At 43.3% G+C, this 18,775-nt stretch overlaps 1 protein-coding gene across 3 annotated transcripts in view; it reads right to left on the bottom strand.

Annotated features, from left to right (window-relative positions):
- HIVEP2 (HIVEP zinc finger 2) overlaps positions 1-18,775 on the bottom strand; it is a 258,918-nt gene that overhangs the window by 226,719 nt on the left and 13,424 nt on the right. The window lies entirely within an intron of this gene.

Below are 18,775 nucleotides of genomic sequence, written 5' to 3'. Positions count from 1 at the left end.
TATATATTGTGCTGTCTTCTTCCTCGTGGCTCTACTTAGTGTCAGAAGTGGGAAAGACTGTATTCTGAATGTATGGCAGTCAGTCATCAGTAGGTCACTGCAGCAGTGTCAGAGTGTTCTTGCTTTACATTAATTAGGACAATGAAATAAGTGTGGGTGTCACTACTATGCGTAGATTACATGTCATTTTGCTTACACTGTTACGTTAGGGACATCCTTTGTGGGAGCTCATCCTGGTGTTAATTTACCAGATATCATAGTTGAATCTGGATGCCGCAATCTCACATACACACACCATATTGCTGTCCTGCATGCCTAAATTAAGCCCTGGATGTTGGATTTTTAAACCACCACACATACACAGAGACAAGAGCCACTCCGCGGAGCCCTTACAACCCGCAAAAATGTCTTACCACAAGCTGCAGTCTCAATTATGGGATTGTGAGTTTGCAGCTGCAGTCTGTACATCCCAGTGAGCTGCAATGGAAGCTCAGTCCAACACACAATGTTAGCTTTGTCTAGCTTAAAACAACTAACCACAATGTTTGAGTGCTACAGTTTTACAATTCTTACTGTACCTCACTATGATTTTAAAATAAGTCATCATGATTAACGCTTGAAGTGTGCATTTCTCCTAAAACATAAATGAAAACATTAATGTTGTCCATATCAATCAGGTGTCATTCTTGCCTAAGTTACAAATAGAGAGAAATTGTTACTGACAACTCTAGATAGTAAGCGTGCAAAGGCAGGATCATACCCCTAGAGTTTCCTGTTTCTGTTGTACCTCATAAAATTAACATGTACCAGTATTGCTGATGTTTAAAACCACACGTCAACTATGTACATTTATGACTTTACATTGCATTGTACTAACTATCTATGCTTCCCAATATTGCCTGCTTCGGAAGATGCTGGTGCTATATAAATAAAAAGTAATAAAAACAGTTTCCCTTTCCCCTCTAGCAGTCTGTGGGTTTCTAACCCCTGTATGGGCACATAAGGAATGGGCAGAATGGCAGCAAGCTTATAAAACCAATGACTATCATCCTCATTTTATCAGACTAACCACATTTTAATGTAAAATTCTTCATCCTTACAGCTCTCTGTGCTAATTATTCTTAATCAATGCAACTTCCTTCTCTATCTCTCACCAGCCCCAAACTGGTAATTAGGTCACAGTATACGTGTTTTTTCCCTTTATTTTCAGATTGCTGAAAAGAAGAAATCTTCCACAGTAACTCAACGTGCTAAACAGGAGAGTGTAAAATCTTGCAGCTCCAGTGAAACTTGCTAAGTTGGTAGAAATCTGTGAGCTTTGTTAGCAGGCCTTCGCACTTCTTCCCCTCTCCTGACAAGCTCAGCTTCACGCACTGATGTCAGCAGGCAGAACTTGGAAGCAAGGTGTGTGAAAGCATCCAAGGTGTTCTACAGCAGAAGGCGTGTATCAGCTTCATGTGCAACTAAGTGTACTTGGAAGTGTAAATTGGCTTGGCCTCCAGCTAATGCAAAGGTGACGTCAGCATAGTAACACAAAGCTAAAATAAATAGCTTCAGCAAGTGTTTGTTCTCTGACACACAAAAAGGAGAACTTGCAAACCACATATAAAACATATAGAATTATACTTAAGCCCCATACACACGGGGTACGGCCGTCGCCGCAGCCACGTGGCACGCGCGTGTTGCGGCGACAGGTCGCCCGTGTGTATAGCGCGCGTGCGCCCCGAACCGTCGCCTGTCAGAGCTGTCGCCAGGCGATTGACATGTTCAATCGCCGGCTACAGCTGTCGCCGCGACTTCGCCGGAACTGTCGCTAGTCCCGCGTGAGTACGCATACATATACATTACATGTACATTAGAGCAGCTCTGGTCAATGTGAACTTGTACAGTATAGTTTATTTGCAGCAAATGTTAAAAGCAAAACACCAGTCTTTAAATTTAAAAAAGGAAGTTAGAATTTACAATCCCTACTGGAAATGTATAAATCGCAAAACATAGTCGTCTTTCTTTTGCTGAATGTTTCTGACCTCCTTAGGTCATCAAAAAAGTATTGGAAGTTCCAGGCACCGGCTGAATTGCAAGTCACCTTTTGTTTAGCTCCCGACACCATCAAAACAAGCATATGTCAAATCTTTGGCCTTACAGCCTTACAGCCGTTTCACAGGAAAGCCCTGCTTCTTCAGAGGCAAGATTATATCTGAAGAAGCAGGGCTTTCCTGCAAAACGGCTGTAAGGCCAAAGATTTGACATATGCTTGTTTTGATGGTGTCGGGAGCTAAATAAAAGGTGACTTGCAATTCAACCGGTGCCCGGAACTTCCAATACTTTATTGATGGTTTGAATGTCTGCAAACCCGGAGGCATGGCTGCGTCTGCACCTAGAGCTCCCAAGCTGCCAGTCCCTACATCTGGTGCCGATTTTCTGTCTCTTTATACAACATCTCTTTATGTCAGCTAAGTACTGACCTTACAGAGTGATCGCATTTAAAGCTGGGCAAAGACATTCAAGGGCGATTGTATCAACTGCTGGGTACAGGCACCAGCGGCCAATCATATCTAATGCTGGGTACAGATACAAGAGGCCAACCATCTCTAAAGCTGGGTATAAACACCAGAGGCCAATCATATCTATAGCTGGGTTCAGACACCAGAGGACAATCATATCTAGATCTTGGTACAGACCCCAGAGGCCAATCATATCTAATGCTGGGTACAGATACTAGAGGCCAATTATATCTAATGCTGGGTACAGGCACCAGAGGCCAATCATATCTAATGCTGGGTACAGACATCAGAGGCCAATCATATCTAATGCTGGGAACATACAGTACATCAGAGGCCAATCATATCTAATGCTGGAAACAGACATAGGAGGTCAATCAAATCTAAAGCTGGGTACAGACACAAGAGGACAATAATATCTAAAGCTGGGTACAGACACAAGAGGCCAACCATCTCTAAAGCTGGGTACGAACACCAGAGGCCAACCATATCTAATGCTGGGAACATACTTCAGAGGTCAATCATATCTAAAGCTGGGTACAGACAACAGAGGCCAATCATATCTAAAGCTGGGTACAGACAACAGAGGCCAATCATACCTAAAGCTGGGTACAGACAACAGAGGCCAATCATACCTAAAGCTGGGTACAGACAACAGAGGCCAATCATATCTAAAGCTGGGTACAGACAACAGAGGCCAATCATACCTAAAGCTGGGTACAGACAACAGAGGCCAATCATACCTAAAGCTGGGTACAGACAACAGAGGCCAAGCATACCTAAAGCTGGGTACAGACAACAGAGGCCAATCATACCTAAAGCTAGGTACAGACACAAGATGTCAATCATATCTAAAGCTGGGTACAGACACCAGAGGCCAACCTTATCTAATGCTGGGAACATACTTCAGAGGCCAATCATATCTAAAGCTGGGTACAGACAACAGAGGCCAGAGGCCATACCTAAAGCTGGGTACAGACAACAGAGGCCAATCATACCTGAAGCTGGGTACAGACAACAGAGGCCAATCATACCTAAAGCTGGGTACAGACAACAGAGGCCAATCATACCTAAAGCTGGGTACAGACAACAGAGGCCAAGCATACCTAAAGCTGGGTACAGACAACAGAGGCCAATCATACCTAAAGCTGGGTACAGACAACAGAGGCCAATCATACCTAATGCTGGGAACATACACCAGAGGCCAATCATATCTAATGCTGGGAACATACATCAGAGGCCAATAATATCTAAAGCTGGGTACAAACATCAGAGGCCAATCATATCTAAAGCTGAGTAGAGACATCAGAGGCCAATCATATCTAAGGCCTGGAACCTACTAGGAGAGCTTTTCTGAACCCTTTGTGATTTGAAAAGCTCTTGGTAATGTAATGCTATGTGTGTGACTTTATGAAAATCCCCCATAGCAATGCATTAGCAAGAGCTTTTTCAAATCTCTAGCCCTTAGAAAAGGCTTCTAGTGGGTTTAAGTCCTAAAGCTAGGCACAGCCATCCGAGACCAATCACTCTAATGCTGGGAACATACACCAGAGTCCAATCATATCTAATGCTGGGAACATACATTAGAGGCCAATCATATCTAAAGCTAGGCACAGACATCCAAGACCAATTACATCTAAAGCTGGTTACATACATCAGAGGCCAATCATATCTACAAAAGGGTACAGACATCAGAGGCCACTTATATGTAAAACTACTCAAAACCATTGTTCCCTTCCTTACTCTGCCCACCAGAAGCCACTCCACCATCATCCCAACTCCATAGATGCAATACACATTGTTTTGGTATACCAAAGTGACATATCTGTACAGCACTGGTTCCCAACAGTCCCACCTGCAAGCTTGATCCCAACAGGCAACACTGGTTGAAGGTGTGCACACACCTTAAGAGGCAAATCACAAACTACAGCAGGGTACAGGCGAGAGGAGTAAAAGAACAATACAGTCAACCCTCGGCAACCAGGCGGATCACTTATATGCTCCAATCACTTCCACGCTGCCGTCCTCCGCTGCCCATAGTTTTGGTACCTGGGTCCCCGCACTTCCGTCAGTCGGCTCCAGTCTGACGTAAGAGAAGTGCGCTCTTTGCGTATCTCTCCAGCAACGACTGGAGATATACGTAGAGGACGCACTTTTCCTGCGCAGACTGGAGCCGACTGGAGGAAGTGTGAGGACCCAGTACTGAAGCTGAAGGCAGTGGAGGACAGCGGCGTGGGAGCGATCGGAGCATATGGGGCTGGAGGAAGCCCCAGGTATGTATAAAACATTTTGATTAATCCAGCTCTTAGTCCCTTTAAAGTGATCCTGTAGTGCGATGGACAAGGAGGCTGCCATATTTCTTTACTTTTAAGGCCTCTTTCACTTGAGAGGCTGAAGGCAGTGAATTCAGCAACTGTCAGCTGCTCCCATGCACCAGCAGAGCCCATGGTAGTGCTTGGTACTGGCGATGAAGAGTCCCCCAACCCCCCTTTCTATGGAGTCACATCTGTGTGGCTGTGCTCACAAGCGACATGTCGTGATTCTCTGCTGCCAGGTAAATCCACTGTGTGTCAAGTGCCGACATGTATGGTGTTACAAAAGCTGCCATTCTGAGGCATTTTAATTGCACCCAAATTGACTGGTGCTTGTGGCCAGCAGCTGGAAGGCTGGAGTGCTCCACAAGCGCGCAGTTCAGCCTCCCACGTGAAAGAGGCCTAGAAAATCCTCATTGCCTGGCTGTTCTGCTTATCTTCTGCCTAAAATACTTTAAGCCATTTATCCAGTATGCATATCAGGTGTTCTGTGTAAAGTTTGACCACACTAATCACATGCAGTATATGATTCAGACACTGAACCAAATAGGTTAGCAGGACTGCCAAGCAAGGCATTGTTGAAAAGCAAACAAATACGGCAACCATTACATACCTTTCACTACAGGGACACTAAAACTCCTAACCACTTACCTACTATGCTGCCCCCATGTATAATATTAACAATAAACACTCACTTCCAGACTTACAAGGCATCTGAGCACATGACTACTTACATCACTTGTATGTATATATAGATACAGTATATGTATTATACTTCAGTTTATATTTGCACGCCACTGCTTGAGTAAAGTATAGTGTGAAACTGGACACAGGGAAATATTTGCCTTTCTTGCCAGCGATTATGAGCATACAGGAAAACTAGAAAGGTGCAGCCTCATGACTGCGGATTGCACAAGTACAGCCTGATGCAAACAGTGAGATCACCGCTTTCCAGGAAATCAATCAACTGTCAATTACAAACTGCTCAAAGGTTCAGAAGATTTTCCATTTGCTAGCACTATTTTCTCTGGAGGACAAAGCATTAGGTAACCATCCTGCACCACCAGCAAGACCGGTCTACTGATACTGATAGACAGACATTACCTCTCTGGTTTTTTTTTTTTGCAAGATTCCATTATAGACTACAATTACCATTCTCATACAGCAGACGAGGGTGCTATAATTCAACATATACAACAACCAAATTATAAACCAATCATTTTTTAAGGACACATTGTCAAAGCACTATTTAAGACTATGCCGCATTTAAGACTATGCCATTGTCTAATTCGTAAAACACAGTGGAATTTCCCGTAAGCCAAAACCTAGACAGACCGGCGCTGGAATACTGGACCTTCTGCAACCGCGTGAAGATCTAAGGCAAGGTAATCCAGTGCTCCCGTCATATAAGAATAATTATGGTATAAAGCACCATTATTCAAAAGACAGTAGTAGCCTTATGATGATACAAAAATGATAAAACTAATTAACTAGCCAAACAGCCAACACATTTGAGCATTCGGCTCCCATACATGAAGCTATATGTGACATGATGAGATAAACATATTCACATATGATATTAGCTCTACAAAGAAATTATGTGAAATTCCTTGTTTTCCAGTATAGGAAGAGTTAAAGAGTAACTGTCAGGCTAAAAAAAGCTAATTTAAACCTCTATTCTCCTGTGTTAAACAGTTTAAAAGGAAGCCAAAAAGGCAATACTGAAGTTAAAAATCTCTCTTACTTTGTTGTTGGATTAATAGCAAGCCTCTTTATTCCCAAGCTCCTAAGGAGGCCGCATGATACTGCAAAGCATTCTGGGGCTGCTTCTTCTCCCTGGTCCTCCCCTTCATTTGACTACCCCGCCCTAAGGCTGTTTTCACAGGGACTCAGGTTACAGCAGCCTGTATCTTGCAGCCAAGCTCACAGCTCTGAAAAATCAAGTGCTGTTCACAGAGCACATGTTCCTTTAGAGTATACTGCACCAGTCCGGTATTGTTCCCAGCCACATGGCTAATTAATATTCACTGCACTTCTGTGTTGTCTGGATCATGAACCATTTAGGATCTTTGATCTGGATCTTTTTTGTGAGTCGAACCATCAGGAAGCAGGGTGAGGGAGGATATGACATCACAATTGGCTTCATCCAAGACAGACAAACATGGAACCTGCCATGAGCTGTCAGGAGCATCAATCTCTGCAAATACTATATAAAAATTCTGTGAAATCCAAACGTGGACAGTGAAATGCATATGTAATGTAAGTACAGCCAATATTTAGCTACTGATATATGTGTTCTTTTTCTCTGAGACCTTATACCTAACAGCTCCTCTTTAAAAAAATTTGAGTTATCTAGGTAAAAGAACTTCTCTGAACTAGTCAGCCAACTTGGACAACCTCCATCCAGTTTTTTGAAGAGCTTAAAGGGCCCATTCACATTTAAAAGTGCAAAACAGTTTTGCGTGGGTGATTTTACCGCGATTGGCGCAGTAAAATCACTGTATACTCCTGCGATTCAGAGCGATCTGATCATCTCTTGTTTAAGTACTGTACCGCGATTGCTCGAGAATCGTGGCAAAATGCTACAGGCAACATGTTTTGTGATTGCTGTTAATCGTAGAACCCCCGTGATTGGTGGTGATTGCGGCAGTGAGATCACTACCATATAGTTATAAATGCGCTAGCACTTTGGCAATTAGCGGGAATCACGTGCTAATTTTCTAAGTGTGAATGGGCCCAAACTGCCAAGAAACCGTGAGAGACTGCTTGAGATACGTTTTTACCGCAATAAAGTTCAAAGGGTCCCTACTATTCTTTTGTTTCACAGCTTAAAAGACAGAGTGTGGGTTCTGCAACTGTAACAGTCTGATGCAATGTTATAAATAATGCTATATAACTGAAAATAAAAATATGAGACTATTTTCTTTGCTACTAATGTTCTATCGATCTATTATCCATACTACACATACAATTCATTATTTCATAAGTTTATTTTCTCTTCAGATTTGCTTTAATGTCTAGGAGCGCAACTTTTAACCCTTGTGGTTGTTGGAACTGGTGTATAGTGTAAAAGCAAAGTTTTTTTCCCTTAAAGAGAACCCGAGGTGTGTTTAAAGAATGTTATCTGCATACAGAGGCTGGATCTGCCTATACAGCCCAGCCTCTGTTGCTATCCCAAACCCCACTAAGGTCCCCCTGCACTCTGCAATCCCTCATAAATCACAGCCGTGCTGTGAGGCTCTGTTTACATCTGTAGTGTCAGTCTCAGCTGCTCCCCCGCCTCCTGCATAGCTCCGGTCCCTGCCCCCATCCCTTCCCTCCAATCAGCAGGGAGGGAAAGGAATGCAGGCGGGGACTGGAGTTCTTCAGGAGGCGGGGAGAGCAGAAGACTGACACTATAGAGATAAACACAGCCAGCTCTGACAAGCTGTTTGTCAGCAGCATGGCTGTGATTTATGAGGGATTGCAGAGTGCAGGGGGACCTTAGGGGTGTTTGGGTTAGCAACACAGGCTGGGCTGTATAGGCAGATCCAGCCTCTGTATGCAGATCATATTCTTCAAACCCACTTCGGGTTCTCTTTAAAGAGTATAGTTAGCCATATTTACTTGCATACCTTTCTTGTTATCACTCTAAAGGTAGCCATACACTGGTCGATTTGCCATTAGATCGACCAGCTGACAGATCCCTATCTGATCGAAATCTGATCAGAGAGGGATCGTATGGCTGCCTTTACTGCAAACAGATTGTGAATCGATTTCAGCCTGAAACCGATCACAATCTGTGGAGCTGCCGCTGCTGCCTGTCCCCCCCCACCCCGCATACATTACCTGAAGCTGGCTCCGGGTCCTTTTCTCCGCGCTGCACCCCGCACCGCATCCCAGCGTACACTGTGTCGCTCCGTGACCAGGAAGTTCAAATAGAGCGCCCTCTATTTGAACTTCCTGGTCACTGGAGTGACACAGGAAGTTAATGTACGCTGGGATGGAAGCAAGAGCGGTGCAGCGCGGAGAAGATGCGGAGAAGACGCGGAGAAGATGCCCGGGAGCCAGCGTCAGGTAATGTATAACTGTATCGGATCGGCCGCCGCTAGCGACGCACTCCCTACCCGCGGGCGATCGACGGAAGTAACCCACACGGCGCGATCGACGGACCGATCCGATTTCGGGAGGAAATCGGATCGGCGGGTGCGTTTAGCGCAAACGATTGGCAGCAGATTCGATCCCAGTGATCGAATCTGCTGTCGAATCGGCGGCAAATCAGGCCAGTGTATGGCCAGCTTAAAGAGGATCTGTAACATGAAAAGATCCCCTGGGGGGTACTCACCTCGGGTGGGGGAAGCCTCCGGATCCTAATGAGGCTTCTCACGCCGTCCTCCATCCGTCAGGGGTCTCGCTGCAGCCCTCCGTGGAGTCCGTGCAGCGGTGACGTCAATATTTACCTTCCTGGCTCCTGCGCAGGCGCTCTGACGGCTGTCGGCTCCGAACTACACGGAAATACCCGATCGCCGTCGGATCTGCTCTACTGCGCAGGCGCAAGTTTCCTGCGCCTAAGCAGTAGAGCGGACCCGAATGAGATCGGGTATTTCCATGTAGTTCGGAACGGAAAGCCGCCACAGCGCCCCCGCTGGAGCCAGCAAAGGTAAATATTGAACTGACAGTCGGCACAGTCGCCGGCTGTTCGGAGGGCTGCGGCGGCGAGACCCCTGTGGGACAGAGGACGGCGTGGGAAGCCTCATTAGGATCCGGAGGCTTCCTCCACCCGAGGTGAGTACCCCCCAGGGGAACTTTTTAATGTTACAGAGTCTCTTTAAGTCTTGTGAATGAAAGTGCCTTATTTAAAGGACACCTGAAGTGAGAAAGATATGGAGGCTGCCATATTTATTTCCTTTTAAATATTGCACACTGCCTGGCGGTCCTGTTGATCCTCTGCCTCAAATTCTTTTAGCCATAGACCCTGAACAAGCATGCAGATTAAAGGTTTACAACTTAAGTTGGATTGAATTTGCGCCATGCTTGTTTCAGGCATGTGATTCAGACACAACTGTTGCCAGAAAGATCTGCAGGACGCCAGGCAACTGGTATTGTTTAAATGGAAATAAATATGGCAGCCTCCATATCCCTCTCTCACTTCAGGTATGCTTTAAAGAGACTCTGTAACAAAATTTTCATCCTTATTTCTTCTATCCTATAAGTTCCTATGCCTGTTCTAATGTGCTCTGTCTAACTGCAGCCTTTCCTATTTGCACAGTGGCTGTATTATCTCTGTTATATGATCTAATCTTCTCTCCTCTGTCGGCTCTGTCGGGCTGAGGCAGTCAGACTGGAATGTACAGGGCTGCTTGTGATTGGATAGAAGCTATACACACCCTCTCCAGGCCCCCTGCTGGCTCTGTATGACACACACACTTTGCTTATGTGAGCCTATCACAAGCTGGTTAGTTTGTTTGTAAACACTGCCTAAAACTGGCAATTACAAGACAGGTTTACAGCAGAGAGTGGCAGAAACAGCACAGAGGAGCCCAGAAGAACATAATGAATAGAATGGTATGCTTTTTGTTGTAAGAATTTTAGAGTATAGATTCTTTTTAATGTCCTAGCTAGTTAATGAAAGGACATGATAATTATTAATGAATTATTAATTAATTGACAGAATTAATCTGTCAAGAATAAGTAAAAGAAAGCCGACATTAAACTAACAATAGATGGTAATACAGGTAACTCAGAACTTGCTGTCTGAGACTACAAGCTGATGTTAGCTAAAACAGTAAGATACCAGTGGGAAGAATCCTATATACTGTAGCTAGGAGAACGCAGGCCCCAAAATGCAGTGCATTACAGTTAAAGACTGCAGGTTTTCCCCAGCATGTTTTATATAAAAGATATCCCATATGAATGATGATAGCAAAGGTCGGTGGCACATTTGTTCATTTTAAACATGACAAATGGCAACCAGTTCTTTTAAGATACTTAGGGTGTATGCAATAAACTGCATTAAGCAGAATTATGTGAGTAAAGCAGGGCTTTGGTGTCAGTACAAAAATTATCCAACTACCTCTTACTCCTCAGTTTATGAAACAACCATCTCCAGGTACCCAAAAACTGCTCCGACTTCACAGCCCTGAAGTAAAGTCTTACCACACGATGTGTAAAGCAGAATGCAATACATGCAATGCATTACACTTTACTCCTCATGCAGTAAGACTTTAGGCACGTAATTCTTCTTAATTTTATACAACACTTAATATGTAAAAAAAATGATGCCAGTAATGAACTTTGCGGTTTGCCCCTCAAATAGTGGAAAACTAGCCAGGCAGTATTTGTTTTTATTGCCTAGTGGCAAATAAGTATCTGTTTTCCTTTTTTTTCTGCCCTTGAAATATTAGTTTTGTGTATACCGGCTTTGACTTGAGTAAATGCCTTGAGGGCTGTTGAGCAGGTCAGGGGAGTTGGGGAGATACTGTATGTGCGTCACACACACACATTCCGTTTCATGAGGGGTAGCGCTGGTATGCAAACTCTTACAAAGCTAGGAGGAAAAAGGTAAAACTGAAAATTCTTTTCATTTTCACGTGTCAGTTTCAGACCTAAAGTAATATATTTGCATAGTTTTCTCTTCACAGTGAATTTATCATGAACAATATGCATAACTTTAGTATGAGTAACTTGTGCAAAACGCATAATTACTCAAAATGTTACAACACTGCAAAGCCAATGCAAAATTACATTCGCTTCTTGGGTATAAACCCAAGCTGATGTACAAACTCAGGTGCAGAAAACACAGAAGGCACAAGTGGATCAGATGTACTGAAACAACCAAAAAAGAATCCTTGCTTGAGGTTGAAGCTGACTGGTTGCTCTGGGCAACTGCTTCACATTGCTGCAGTTTTCTTTGCATCAGTCTTGATTAACTGGACCTCCTTCCCAAATCTCAGTGCCTTGCTGTGATTTATCTGGGTGATTAGTGTGTACACGATGAGACAATGTACCTAGCCTGCAGGTGTATTTACCCCTGACAGCCGATGACCTCAATATTGTCAGTATATGGTAATAACCTGCCAATTCTTACAAAACTTGAGCTGTGTGTGTTTAACAATTTCAAAAACATTAGGATCGCTTACAAAAAAACTTTGTATAAACTTAAAAGCTAACAGGAAACTACAGTTAACGCTTTACTAAACTTTGCTGCAATGCATGTTTGACAGGACAGTCCGGATTACACTGTGTGTATCAGCGCAGACAATTAAAGCTGAACCAGCAGCCTATTCCGTCCATTGGGCAGTTATTCAACTATGTCGGGAAATCCCTTACCTGTTTCAGCAGAGCAAAAGCACAGCCCGGAATTCCATATATATTATGTGTGAGTAGGTGATAAAACACACCTCTGCCCAAGCAACATTGTCATTAAGCTAAATGGCAGAATTGTCTAACATTACAGTGATTCATCGCCTGGCATTACAAAATATCACTTAGAAGGTTTCTTGGATAATTTATAGGCTGAATCACAAAGGTGAGCACTGCTATGTGACAGGTACAATCTCTTGTACCCAGCACACTGCACATAACCTACAAGGACTTGGAAGAACTCCAATTACATTTGCAATGGGCAAAAAGAAACATAACATATAATTATCATGCTAAATCTTTGGTAAAAGGCAATTCAAGGAAAAGCTATGAAGCAGAAACGAAACCTGCTCCCTTAACACAGTGAAGCTGTTGTCTCAGTACTCAGAGCCAGGCTGAAGTAAAAGACAAAAGAGCATCTGAAAATAAAAAAAAATTAAATAGACCAAGCAGATATAATACACTGTCTGCTGGGATTGATATTTACGGTACCCTTTTTGTTGATTCGTGCTGTCCCTGCAGCTCCCAGCTGGCTTATATTAACCTATAAACCTCTGAATTTAAAAATAAACATATTCATCTAAAGCTCCACCAGACCACATTCAGGCAGAGCAATTGGTTGGGTAGGAATTGAGCATCACAATGAGAGGAGGAGCCTGATACACACAACCAGGGAGTGGTGCAGCTGAGGGGATGAAGTGGGATGTTGGAACAAGTAAATATAACTTAAGGTGGTAAATTAATTAATAAGATAAATTATACAATTTTCAGCAAAATGCGATCGGATTGGCTGAAAATAAACCTTGTTGATGTCCCAAAGTGACGGTGAACGATTCCAAAGGTGATTATTCAATTACAATTTAGTAAATTCTAAAAAAGTATTTTAGAAATCGGCTGTGATGGATAGGAAATACAAATTGGCCTGTTGATGATTAAATAATCAATGTATTATCACATTTTATTTCTAATCACACTGTTCTGATCACTTGAGCGATTCTTCGCGGAAAATTGTACCGTTATTGGGAAACTTTCCAGCCAATTACCGAGAAAGTTAGATTTATTTTACTTTTTGAGTTCAATAGTACTTTAAAGAAAATCTGTAATGAAAAAAACTCCCCTGGGGGTACTCACCTCGGGTGGGGGAAGCCTCCGGATCCTATTGAGGCTTCCCCAGTCCTCCTTGGCCCCACGGCGGCGGAAAAAATCCTCCCAGAGCGGTGGCGATGTGAATATTTACCTTTTGGCTCCAGCGCAGGCGCAGTATCCGCTCTTCCCACTGAGATAGGCGAAAATAGCCAATCTCCGTCGGGCCGCTCTACTGCGCAGACGCAAGTCTCCGGCGCCTGCACAGTAGAGCGGACCCGACGGAGATTGGCTATTTTCACATATCTCCGTCAGAAGAGCCGCAACACCTCCCCAGCTGGAGCCCGAAAAGGTAAATATTGCACAGGCTGTCGAATTTGTCGCCTGTGCATTCCGGAAGCCTCGATAGGGTCCAGAGGCTTTCCCCTACTGAGGTGAGTACCCCCCAGGGGAACTTTTTTTCAGTACAGGTTTTCTTTAAAGTGATTCTAGCACTGCCTCACACACGGTTTTTAGATGTTAGTGAGCCTACAATCGGGAACCATCTACAGTGAATGTTTGAATGCTGCATGCTAAAACCAGGGATGTGGAGTCGAAGCAGTTTTGGGTGTCTGGAGTCGGAGTCAGGGAAAAAATGCACCGACTCCGACTCCTAATAAATTTAATACAATAAAATGTTCTATTTCTCAGATAATAGTCATCATACATAATGTATATATACAGTAATAGCTCTGCTTAGTTCACAAAAATGAAATAAACCAAATCAAAATTATTTACTTTTGCTGCTTCAATAAAGCAGTCCCCGTATTTTTAAAGTCAGATATACATATCTGATTGTGACTGTACAGTATATGATGTGTACACAAGAATCTCTTATATATACACTAAATAGCATCTATGCTGTAAGAATAAAGCCTGATTTGTAGCCGTGTCACTAATAGAGATGGTCAATGAGATGGAAATAATTCTGTGTTGATGCTGCTTTATGCAAATGTATGCACTCTCTTTGCTCATGAAATCAAATATTTGATATGTTGTTTAAATTTAGTTTGGTGACTACGAATTAAAGGGTACCTGAGACGGATGAAAATAAATGTTTTATACATACCTGGGGCTTCCTCCAGCTCCCTTCAGGCCAATCAGTCCCTCGCTGTCCTCCACCACCCGGATCTTCTGCTATGAGTCCTGGTAATCAGCCAGTCAGCGCAGTCCGGCCACGTGCCGCTCCTCCAGCCAGGAGCATTCTGCATCTCCGCAATAGTGCAGCGCAGGTGTAGTACGCTCCCGGAGTGTGTGTGCATGCGCACTATGCCAGACTGGCTCAAATACCTGCACTCATAGCAGAAAATATAGGTGGCGGAGGAGGACAGCGAGACACTGATTAGCCTGAAGGGGGCTGGAGGAAGCCCCAGGTATGTATAAAACTTTAATTTCATCTGTCTCAGGTTTACTTTGTTACACAGTAGTACTATACTCTACATATGCACTCAGCACAGAGCTGCAGGGAATCCACTGAGAATGTTGTGCACATTGAACACAGAGGTGTTGTCTATTACCCATAAACCTGATTCAGATTGTGCATGAAGAATGTGTAATAGAGAAAGAATCTCCTCATTCTCCTGCAGAGTACCTGCACATCATCCTACATGTACCCACAGTTACATTGCCTAAGGCCTGATAGATACTCAAGTACTCTTACCAAGGACCAGTTTTAGTCTATGACTAAAGGGAATAAATATGGCAGTTTACATATCCTTCTCACTTCAGTTGTCTTGTAAAATTCCTAGTTGGCAGTTAAGAGACGAATTTCATGTTACATACTTTCAATTGTAATATGCAAATTAGAGAAGTAGGAGTCGAGGAATCCTAAACTGAGGAGTCGAAGTTGGTGGATTTTTGTACCAACTCCACAGCCCTGGCTAAAACACTTGTCAACTGAATCACAACCAGTAATGTTTACAAGGTCAGACACTGCATGCACCATCTGGGAACAGTAGATGAATCACAAACAACTGATAATCACTTATCATAACTGCTTTGAATTAAGTATTTGAATACTCTTGTCCGATAACATGTAACAGACTGGGGTTGGGGGTTGACTGATGGTTATAGGTTCTCTGCACAACAGAATTTAAAAAAAAATGTCTTTATGAGCGCTTTCTAACTACGGTAGCTAAAGAATAAAACATTGCATTCAAAAGAATAGTGCAGCCTCAATGAGTGGAAATCTCCAGGATAAACAAACAGACTTTATCCAACTGTGTGTAAATGTGACAGTAGCCCTTGAAGCTGCGTAAAGGCATTACATAATAGGCAGCAGCACAGACATGATCCAGCTATTATCCTAACATTTGCCAAGTAACGCTGGTACAGATATGAGTGCTCGGAGGAGTAGCATGGACTGTTATGGGGAAAAGGTGCAGGAAGCCCCCTGCCAAGGGGCAGTACAATGGCCTTAAGAAACTGATGCTGCCAACTGCTATGTCCCCAAGCAAAGTCAGCTCTATAGGGTGTAGAACTCCACAATGGCAACAAGGTGTCATCACTGTCAGCTTAGACCACAGTAATATATTTCCTCCTATACAGTTCTTCACATTTTTGGCTATAATTATAACACAAAAACTAGTTTTAACAAACAATACATTAAAAAGAAAAAAGAAAAGTTGATAATCTTTCAAGTAACAAGAACCATACCTGCTATTTTGGTTTGCATGGTTCTTTAACATAGTGTTTCTTTGCTCTCATGAGCACTAAAAACAGTGACCACCACAGATAGTTATCAGTATAATCACTAAAATTCCCAGTTCCATCCAAATATTATGCAGCCCAACTCAATGATAGTCTCATTTAAAGTTGGGGTACAACACAAACTGTACAAGTACTTAGGCAACCTAATCCTGCCAACCCCTCCCCCCATACTCCCCCACCCCTTCCCAGCACTGCAATGTTATAGGCCCAGTGCACACCGAGCGGTTTTTGGAGCGATCCGCCGGCCGCATCCGCCTCTAAAAACGCTTGTCTAATGTATTGCAATGGGATGGTGCACACCGGCGGTTTGCGTTTTTTGCCAAGCCGCAAACGTGCCTCCTGCTGCGCGTTTGCGGTTTTCAGAAGCGTTTCGTCCTCAATGTAAAGTATAGGAAAACCGCAAACCGCTCTGAAAAACGCTAGTTCAGAGCGGTTTGCCAGGCATTTTTGTTACAGTAGCTGTTCTGTAACAGCTTTTACTGTAACAATATGTGTAATTTGCTACACAAAAACGCACGCAAAACCGCTAGGTATGTTTAGAAAACCTCTCTAAACATACCTAGAATCGCTCTGAAATCAGCTCCCAAAACCGCTAGCGTATTGCGGATCTGCTAGCGGTTTTGGTGTGCACTGGGCCATATTCAGTGTAAGATTATGTTTAAATCTATCAGGATGCTGCTCTTTTCCTCTGCCATCTGTGATGCTCGCTTCTGCCCATTCTTTATTCTTATATCACAGGTTCACATCACACAACAACCAAGGAAAACAGGATGTGTAGAGATGTGCGTGACAAAATGGGTGCTCCTGAAAGGGGAAAAAAGTCAGCATCTAGGAGAAGATCAGCAAGACAGCACTGACAGTTGGGTCCAGACTATCGCACTAGGGAATATGACACAATCCGAGGGAGAAAAGAAGCAGTATTTGACTGATAGGGCTGTCACTGCTATGCATGCTAATGTCTTTGGTTATTACATTTTCAGTTCCATCATACTTTAAAAGTTACAAAGAAAGTCTACAACATCAAGGAATTGTAATCATTCATGTTGAATGTGCATATCAATGGCAAGTCATTTCCTATAAAAAAGAAACTCCCAAGACATGAGATACGCATCTACCCCTTATATTTTCATGGTACGGTACACATCAAACAAAGAAAAACTATACTCCATATTGAGCTCTATCCCCATCATCATCATTCATGTTACTGAGATTTTCATCTCACTCGTTAAAAAAAAGTGCATAAAAATTCTCACCAACATGGACTCAGAGAGCAATAAAAACAGAGGTTTAAAATCTTCCATACTCCTCCCTGGCACAAATCTTCCATACTCCTCCCTGACACTAAAATGAATGGTTAAAAGTGGATCCGAGATGAAAATCTAACTAGGCAAGTAACTTGTCAACATATATTTTATCTAAAGTTTAGATGGTTTACACAGTAAATCTAGCTACCAGCAGCTTCAACAGTATACGATTATTTCTTCCTGTGATCAAATTAAAGCAGATTCTTCAGCAAAAACCTCCTCCTCCTCCCCATGAGCTCCCATGAGCACTTGCAGCATGGGACTCAGAATGCCTAGGCGCTGGAGGAGCTGGGGGCGTGGATACATTAATTTACATGCAATTAGGTAATAAATACAATTTTTAAAAAGCATTTGAGTGAAAGAACGCCAAATAAAATATATGTAAGGGGCAGAAAAATGAAGGCAGCAAAAGTTTTTCTCAGTTCCACTTAAAGCTGGAGTTGGGCTTTAAAGGGAACCTGTAGTGAGAGGAATATGGAGGCTGTCATGTTTATTTAATTTTTTGGCAGTCCTGCTGATGTTGTGCCTCTAATACTTTTTAAGTGGCCATACATCAGGCAACTTGGTGGCTGCTCGACCATCTGATTAGATTATTATAATCAGAATTGGATGAAAATTGGTGCCGGCAAGTGATATTGGGAAGAGCGGCAAGCTTGACGAAGCCTCCGGTGCTGTCCCCCCCCCCCCCTTATGTTTAATGTTGCCCCCTCCTGGTGCCCAGAGCAAGCTATACCTGTCCACGGCCTTCACTTGCTCCGGGCTCCCCCTGCTCTCAATACACGCGCTCCACGTGGTTGCCTAGTAACGTGGGTGCGTGTGTCACGCCTGACATCACACATGTGCCGTTACTAGGCAACCACGTGAGGTGCGTGTGTATGGACAATGGAGGAAGTCCGGCGCAAGCGGAGGCCGCAGACAGCTAATATATAGCTTGCACTAGGCACTGAGGGGGACATTAGATATTAGGGCAGATAGCGTCAGGGCAGCGCGACAATCGGATGCGGAGTCACAAGGCCGATTCCTGATCAATTCCAGCATTAAATTTTTTAAGGAAATGGCCTGCGGTGTATGGGCGGCCGACAGATCTCTCTCTAATCAGATCAGATTTGAAAGAGATTTGTCTCTTGGTTGAATCTGCCCATCATTGCTAGATGTATGGCTACCTTTAGCCACAGACCCTGAGCAAGCATATTCAGATCAGGCATTTCTGACAAAAATCGGACAAGACTAGCTGCATGCTTGTTGATGAGGTGTGTGACTAAAAGAGACACTGAAGCGGAAAAAAAAATATGATATATTGAATTGGTTGTGTACTATGAATAATTACTAGAAGTTTAGCAGCAAAGAAAATATTCTCATACTTTTATTTTCAGGTATATAGTGTTTTTTTCTAACATTGCATCATTCTATAATATGTGCAGATTACACAACACTCAGCATTCAAAATGAGTCTTTCAGAGCAGTCTGTGAAGTAATGACCTCTCCT

Source organism: Hyperolius riggenbachi, chromosome 4, assembly GCF_040937935.1.
Source record: "Hyperolius riggenbachi isolate aHypRig1 chromosome 4, aHypRig1.pri, whole genome shotgun sequence".
In the NCBI taxonomy this organism is placed as follows: domain Eukaryota; kingdom Metazoa; phylum Chordata; class Amphibia; order Anura; family Hyperoliidae; genus Hyperolius; species Hyperolius riggenbachi.
This window is presented reverse-complemented; position numbering and strand designations above follow the sequence as displayed.